The following is an 8,935-nucleotide window of genomic DNA, read 5'->3' on the forward strand; positions in this document are numbered from 1 at the left end:
CGGACTTACTAAAAACTACACTACTCTACGATTAGGTACACTGCCTATAAGTGTTGTAGCAAGGTTTAGGTATATCCATTCTATAAATAAATAAATAACTTGTGTAAAATTGTATCGTATTTAATAGTATTTCAAAATAAAAATATAAGTATTTCGTATACACCGCTGCACACATCAAGTATTTTTTAGCGCCACTGCCGGGAATCCGAAAGCGAAACGCTATATATAAAAAAAAATTTAAGTGTTTAATCTATTTTTGTAAAAATATAATAAGTTTTAAACATAAAAATACAAAAATATATAAAAAAAATAATAATAGATTTCAATACTTTTAAGTATTTAAATTAAAACCTTTTTTTTAAGTTATAAAAACTAATAAGTACTTTTTTTTAAAATATAAGATTTAGTTAAATTATATAATATTTTCTATAAATTAAAATCAAAGTAAAATATATATATATATATATATATATATATATATATATATATATATATATATATATATATATATATATATATATATATATATATATATATATATATCAAAAAGTGAACCTGCGAATTTGAGCCTGCAATCATCTGAGACTGCATATCTCCGCAGTCGCGGAGCTTTACTGGAACGAAACACCGCAGTTGCGGAGCTGGTCTGACAGGCTGAACCTTGGACTGCATTAAATACGGTTTAGGGTTTTAATTAATTATAATTATTATTATTAAACCTAATTAGGGTTTTTAATTAATTAATATATATTTATTTCTAGTTTTAATTTATAATTTGTAATATTAAGTTTAAATATTATTATTAAATATATAGAATAATATTTTTATAAAATAAAAATAATATTTTTATAAAATTGTAATTTTATCATTTTTTTTGTTTCTTTTTATAAATTGTATATTTTTATCATTTAATCGTAATTTGTATATTTATCGTTCGTAATTAGTTCTAAACTTAGTTTTTGTCCGTAGTTATTTCATATTTCTAGATTTTTAGGCTTTGCCTTAAAATTCCTTAAGTGCTTTTTCGTTAGATTAAGATTTAAGTGCTTTAGAATTCTGCGACACCGTTCTAAGTTTTTACATTTTAGTGCCTAATTAAGTTATTGCCATTTTGGATATAGAATTCCTTTTAAGCTTTAATACCTTTAGTCGCAACTTTTTAATTTTTAGTTTTTAGATATTTTAAGTTCGACGCTTTACTTTCTTATTATTATTTTTTTCTGACTTTTTGTCTTTCGACTTCTTATTTTTCGACCTTTTGTTTTTCGACGCGCTTTTTATTTCTCATTTATACGCTATAGTTTTTAGGACATAGATTTTTATCTTCTTTAAACTTCGACAGAAAAATTATTTTAAGCGATTAAATTGATAGACATCCAAAATTTTCTGCTTCGTAGTAATAGTTGGATTTGTTAGTGGCTGAGTTGTGGATTTTCCGACTTAAAGGATCCTGGCTCCCTGCTGCATCTTTTGGCTATTCCAAACGTGGGCAAAAGCATAAAAGTCTATTAATTTGATAACTTATATAATTTCTAATAGGATATTCAGTGAATGCACTGAGCAAAACGTTTACCACCTTTCAAACGTTCACCACCTTTCATACGTTCACCACCTGTAACTCGATCAAGACATCTAGCCAATATTGTCGCCGTTGATTTTTCTTTAGAATCATCATCTAGTCGAACAAGTACTCCAATTCAAATTTTCGATAATCTATTTATTGAACCCGACCTCACAATTGAGAACCCGGAGGATATTCAAGGACAATTCAGAGATTCTGAACCACTAATCATTCCTCCTGAACCACAAATCATACAACCAGAGATTGTCAAGGAAATAACCGTTAAATCATAATCCTCTAGTGATTCAGATTCAACAAATTCAATCATGAAAAATCAGGAACCTCTAAGTATGGAATAACGAATGAGAGCTACACGCACTGGCCAAGGTAATGCCATTACTCAACCAGACATTAATGCACCAGATTATGAAATCAAAGGACAAATCCTACACATGGTAACTAATCAATGCCAATTTAGTGGTACGCCAAAAGAAGATCCAAACGAACATCTTCGAACCTTTAATAGGATTTGTACTCTATTTAAAATCAGAGAAGTTGAGGATGAACAGATCTATCTCATGTTATTTCCCTGGACTTTAAAGGGAGAAGCCAAAGATTGGTTAGAATCGTTACCTGAAGGAGCGATTGATACATGGGATGTTTTAGTTGAGAAATTTCTTAAAAGATTCTTTTCGGCATCTAAAGTCGTGAGACTTCAAGAAGAAATTGTTACGTTCGCGCAAAATCCAAATGAAACATTATATGAGGCGTGGACAAGATTCGAAAAGTTGTTGAGAGGATGTCCTCAACACGGTTTAGACACTTATCAAATAGTACAAATATTCTACCAAGGTGTCGACGTTGCTACACGAAAAGACATCGACACAGCAGCTGGTGGTTCCATTATGAAGAAAACCGCAACTGAAGCTCACAAAATTATTGATAGCACAGCCTCCCACTCACATGAGTGGCACCCGGAAAAAGATATTTTCCGTTCATCTAAAGCGGCTAGAGCCGATTCTAGCCATGACTTTGATTCCATTTTCGCAAAGTTAGATGCTTTTGAGAGACGAATGGAAAAGATGACTATAGATATTCACGCAATACGAATTAGTTGTGAGCAGTGTGGAGGACCACATTTGACAAAAGATTATCTCAGTGTTGAACAAACAATGAAACAACGAGAGAATGTTTCATACATGAACCAAAGGCCTGGAAATAATTATCAGAATAATTATCAACCGCCAAGACCAAACTACAATCAAAATCAGAATTATAACCAAAATGTTCCATACAACAACCAACAAGGTCCTAGCAATCAACAAGTATCTAATAATACTTACAACCAGCAAAGACCTATTTTTTCAAATAAACCACCACAAACCGATGATAAAAAGTTAAATTTAGAAGATATGATGTCGAAGCTAGTTGAATCTCAAACTCAATTTTTCACATCTCAGAAACAAACTAATGAACAAAATGCTCAAGCATTTAGAAATCAACAAGCTTCAATCCAAAATTTGAAACAAGAAGTAAGTAGCCTAGTAAGGTTAATTGGTGAAAGAAAACCGAGGAGTCTACCTAGCGATACAAATGCTAACCCCCGAAATGAATCAGCTAAAGCCATTACCACAAGAAGTGGTATTACACTTAAACCACCTGAAATACCTGTGATTTCTGATGACTCTATTCCTACTACACAGGAACTACAATCTGAGCAAGAGAAGGAAACATAACTGGTAGTTGAAAAGGTTAATGAAGATTACACTGTTAAGGCAAAGCCTTATGTTAAACCATACCAACCACCGCTTCCTTACCCGAGTAAAATGAGAAAAGAAAGACTTGACGCCGAGCAATCCAAATTCTTGGATATGTTTAAACAAATAAATGTCAATCTTCCTTTCATTGATGTGATTTCAGGAATGCCAAGGTATGTCAAATTCCTGAAAGATCTAATCACAAATAGAAGAAAAATGAAAGAACTCTCGGCTCTTACAATGAATGCTAATTGTTCTGCAGTGTTGTTGAATAAGATACCAGAAAAACTCTCTGATCCTGGAAGTTTCACATTTCCATGTTTTCTGGGTAGTCTTAGTACAATAGAAGCATTGGCAGACTTAGGTGCTATTATAAATTTAATGCCATATTCATTATACGCTAAACTAGACCTTGGAGAATTGAAACCAACACGAATAAGTATACAACTAGCCGATCGATCAATAAATTATCCTAGAGGGATAATGGAGAACATGCTAGTTAAAGTTGGTACTTTAGTATTTCCAGTAGACTTTGTTATTCTGGATATGGAAGAAGATTCTCGAGTTCCTCTTATATTAGGAAGACCATTCTTAAACACGGCTAAAGCAATAATAGATGTGTTTGGTAAGAAACTGACCCTAAGTATAGAGGACAAGAGTGTTACCTTTTCTGTTGATAGAGCCATGCAACAACCGTAATCTGCAGATGATACATGTTATTATATTTAAACTATAGATTCACATGCAGAATTATTACAAGAATTTCCAGAATTAAAAGTAACAGGAGAATGTTCTTTAGGAGAAGGAACTGAACCAATTGATGAAGCTGAAATGATAGCCACACTCATGGCTAATGAATACGAACCAACAATAGAAGAACTTCAAGTACTGAAAAAGGAAGACAGATATCGATACAAATTATCAATAGAAGAACCACCGATATTAGAGTTAAAGCCACTTTCAAACCATTTGGAATACGCTTATTTACATGGTGAATCTGAATTACCTTTAATAATCTCGTCTTCTCTTACGGAAAATGAAAAATCTCAACTCATTTCTGTGCTAAAAGCTCATAAATCAGCTATTGCATGGAAGATTCATGACATTAAAGGTATAAGTCCTTCGTATTGCACACATAAAATCCTTATGGAAGAAGGTCATAAAACATATGTGCAACGCCAACGAAGACTAAATACTAATATGCAAGATGTTGTTAAAAAAGAAATTATTAAACTGCTCGATGCAGGTTTAATTTATCCAATCTCTGATAGTTCATGGGTAAGCCCAGTTCAATGTGTACCTAAGAAGGGTGGCATGACTGTCATCACAAATGAAAAAGATGAGCTTATTCCTACTAGGACTATAACGGGATGGCATGTTTGTATTGATTATAGAAAATTAAATGACGCCACCAGAAAAGATCACTTTCCCTTACCTTTCATTGATCAAATGTTGGAAAGGTTAGCTGGAAACAGTTACTATTGTTTTCTTGACGGTTTCTCCGGATACTTTTAAATTCCAATCGCACCCGATGACCAAGAGAAAACTACCTTCACATGCCCTTATGGTACTTTTGCTTACAAACGCATGCCATTTGAACTTTGCAACGCCCGTGCAACTTTTCAAAGGTGCATGATGGCGATTTTTCACGACATAATAGAAGAATGCATGGAAATTTTCATGGGTGACTTTTCAGTCTTCGGTGATACTTTTGAAACATGTCTAATTAATCTTAAACGAATACTTATTAGATGCGAACAATCAAATCTAGTTCTTAATTGGGAGAAATGCCATTTCGTGGTTAAAGAAGGCATCGTTCTTGATCATAAAATTTCAAAGGAAGGAATTGAAGTTGATAGAGCTAAAGTAGATGTAATTGCTAAACTTCCACATCCCACCAATGTTAGAGGAGTTAGGAGTTTTCTATGGCATGCCGATTTTTACCGACGTTTCATAAAATATTTTTCTAAAATTGCCACTCCTATGAACAAACTCCTTGAAAAAGATGCTCCATTCATCTTTTCGGATGAATGCATCAAATTTTTTAATATTCTTAAAGAAAAACTCACTAATGCGCCGATCATGATAACTCCAAATTGGAATCTACCATTTGAACTCATGTGCGATGCAAGTGATTTTGCAATGGGAGCTGTTTTAGGTCAAAGAATTGAAAAACGATTTCAACCTATTTACTATGCTAGTAAGACATTACAAGGAGCACAAACGAATTACACAACCACTGAAAAAGAACTCCTTGCTATTGTCTTTGCTTTTGACAAATTTCGTTCATATCTCGTTCTGGCTAAAACGGTGGTCTACACTGATCATTCTGCTCTTAGATACCTATTTTCAAAACAAGATGCCAAACCACAATTAATCCTTTGGATCTTACTCTTACAAGAATTCGATATTGAAATCCGAGACAAAAAGGGACCAGAAAATCTCGCCGCTGATCATCTTTCTCGCCTTGAAAATCCTGAATTAGAAGTTCTAAATGAATCGGCCATACAAGACAACTTTCCTGATGAATATCTCTTGAAAATCGATTATAGTGAAATTCCATGGTTTGCAGACTTTGCAAACTACTTAGTATGTGGATTCCTTGAAAAAGGGTTGTCGTACCAAAAATGAAAGAAATTCTTTAGTGATATAAAACACTATTTTTGAGAAGATCCACATCTGTTTAAAAGTTGTCCCGATGGAATAATACGCCGATGTGTATTCGGAGATGAAGCTAGTCAAATATTAAATCATTGTCACACAGGACCAACAGGAGGGCATTATGGGCTTCAACTCACAGCAAGGAAAGTCTACGACGCTGGATTCTATTGGCCTACAATTTTCAAAGACGCACACCTTCTTTGTAAATCCTGTGATGCATGTCAAAGGGCCAGAAAAATAAGTCAACGTGATGAAATGCCACAAAATGTCATTCAAGTATGTGAAGTATTCGACGTTTGAGGTATTGACTTTATGGGTCCATTTCCAAAATCTCATAATAATCTCTACATTCTCGTTGCCATTAATTATGTATCTAAATGGGTGGAAGCACAAGCTCTCCCAACTAACGATGCACGAGTTGTAGTCAACTTCTTAAAACGTCTTTTTGCAAGGTTCGGAACACCGAAAGCTTTAATAAGTGATCGGGGTACTCATTTCTGTAATAATCAACTTGAGAAAGTTCTCAAAAGATATGGAGTAACTCATAAAATCTCAACCACTTATCATCCACAAACAAGTGGACAAGTTGAAAATACCAACTGAGCTTTAAAACGTATTCTAGAAAAAACTGTAGTATCAAATCCGAAGGAATGGTCTATGAAATTGGAGGATGCACTTTGGGCTTTTAGAACAGCCTACAAAACTCCAATTAGTACCATACCTTTTAAACTCGTTTATGGAAAAGCATGTCACCTTCCAGTAGAAATAGAACACAAAGCATTTTGGGCTTTGAAGACATGTAATCTTGATTTGCATGAAGCCGGACGTCTACGGTTAAGTCAACTAAACGAATTAGAAGAATTAAGACATGATGCATATGAAAATTCATTAATCTATAAGGAAAGAACGAAGAAATGGCATGATAAAAGAATCAAAAGTTTCAAAGAATTTAAGGAAGGAGACAGAGTTCTTCTTTTCAATTCACGATTCAAGCTATTTCCTGGAAAATTGAAATCAAGATGGTCTGGACCATTCATAGTCAAAAGAGTTTTCCCATACGGAATAATAGAGTTAATAAATTCAAATGGGATTGAATTTAAAGTTAATGGTCACAGAGTTAAACATTGCATACATGGTCCGATAGAAGTTAACAATGAAGTTAATCATAATTTCACCACCAAAGAAAACCCTCAGAATGAAAACATAAATATGTTTTCAACAACATATGAAAAACCAAACTTGGAAGATGGAGAAGCTTCAAATTGGAGTGATGAAGAAGAATTTCTATATAAACCTCTCATTCTAAGAAACGAAGAAAAATATGAACAAGAAGTTCAAGTAGAAGTGAAAGAACCAAGAAAAGAGCACCCGAAAAAGGTTAACAAACCAACTCCACCTACTAAAGTAGGAGACCCAGGTGAGTTTATCATTTCTTACTTGCTTAATGATGGTGCTATGTATAATGGGCTCGCAGATTTAGGGGCAAGTGCGAATATTATGCCTCTTTCGTTATACAAAAGATTAGGTGTGGGTAAATTAAGACCAACCAGCATAGGTGTTCAATCATTTGACCTAACCATTAAACACCCTGTTGGAATAGCTAATAATTTACTTGTTAAAGTGGGAAGTTTGACCTTTGTTGCAGATTTCATAGTTATCAATATGGAGGAAGACCTTGATATTCCTCTGATTTTAGGTCGCCCATTTTTAGCAATCACCGAGACGTTCTTTGATGTAAGAGAGGGTATAATGACACTTAGGGATGGTGACAAATCGGTCACCTTTGTGAACTGAAAGTTTAAATCTCCACCAACCAAAACTGTTGAACCAATAAAAACGCTTAAGTGTGGGGAAGATGAAGAAACACCTAATGATGACCTGATAACAAAGAACCCCGTTGTTGATACAAAATTAGATGAACCCATTTTTAACAGTTCAACGAAGAAAATTTATAAACGGATTCAAGATGCTAGGATTAAGGGGAACTTTAAGTTATGTAACCGATTAGTATCCAATTTGTCTCCTAAAGAAAAGGCAATGTTAGTTGAATTTGTGAATGTTACAGAGGAATACAACAAATGGCTTGAAGCAAAAGTCAGAAATATGCAAGTTGTTGATGTTCCAATTGAAATTAACAATGAAGTTAATCACAAGTTCGATACCACAGCTAACTAAGTGTGGGGAGATTCAAATGTTTTAAAGGATAATATAATGCTGTCTAGAGTTAGATTTTCTGTTTTCGTGTAGTTCTCGAGAATGGAATTCGAATGCTCTTTCCCTAGCAGACCCTAAAGAACTAGTCTTCTCCCCCCATTCTGAATTTTTATTTTTTTTAGGTTTTACGAGATGAAGAATTCCTTTGATTTGAACCATGGTCTACTACTACACGCTATAATTACTAAACGTAATAATAACATCTTCCCGAGTGAACTGGTATCATTCATAAGAGGCAAAATGGACGAAGTAAGGAAAGAACTCAGGAAAGATCATCATAAGACACATTTTGGTAAAGGAAAATCAAAATCCGCAGCAAAAAGAAGAGAACGACACCTTGAAATATGTCATAAATGCGGAAAATGGTCACACGAAGGGAAATGTTCGAACAATCAAACACATTCAAATTCTGAATTAGTTACTTTATGCAGAGAAGGACCGTTCATATGTTTAGAAGAAAAGTTATTGAAAAATTGTGGTTACGCCTATGTAGCTATGGAAAACCAAATCAAACGACTCTCCTATGAGTCGATTAAAGCAGGTCTCTGAGAATTTTATCTTACAGGTAAGTATATACAGTTTTTATTTTTATTTATTGCTTTGAACCTTTTGATAATAAACGTTGAATCGTTCGCTATAAAGTATTAAATTGATATTCAATAAAATTAGGTATAATAAACCGAAATTATTGATATCATACAAAAATTTAATTCATTACTGATAAATTTACCGTTTATTCATA

The 8,935-nt window shown here is 33.6% G+C and overlaps 1 non-coding gene across 1 annotated transcript; it reads right to left on the reverse strand.

Annotated features, from left to right (window-relative positions):
* Window positions 1-2,271: 2,271 nt before the first annotated feature.
* LOC139845829 (small nucleolar RNA R71) lies at window positions 2,272-2,378 on the reverse strand. The gene has a single exon (XR_011758585.1). It is a non-coding gene; the product is annotated as a small nucleolar RNA R71 (small nucleolar RNA).
* Between the last annotated feature and the right edge of the window lie 6,557 nt (window positions 2,379-8,935).

Source organism: Rutidosis leptorrhynchoides, chromosome 4 (genome assembly GCF_046630445.1).
Source record: "Rutidosis leptorrhynchoides isolate AG116_Rl617_1_P2 chromosome 4, CSIRO_AGI_Rlap_v1, whole genome shotgun sequence".
In the NCBI taxonomy this organism is placed as follows: Eukaryota; Viridiplantae; Streptophyta; class Magnoliopsida; order Asterales; family Asteraceae; genus Rutidosis; species Rutidosis leptorrhynchoides.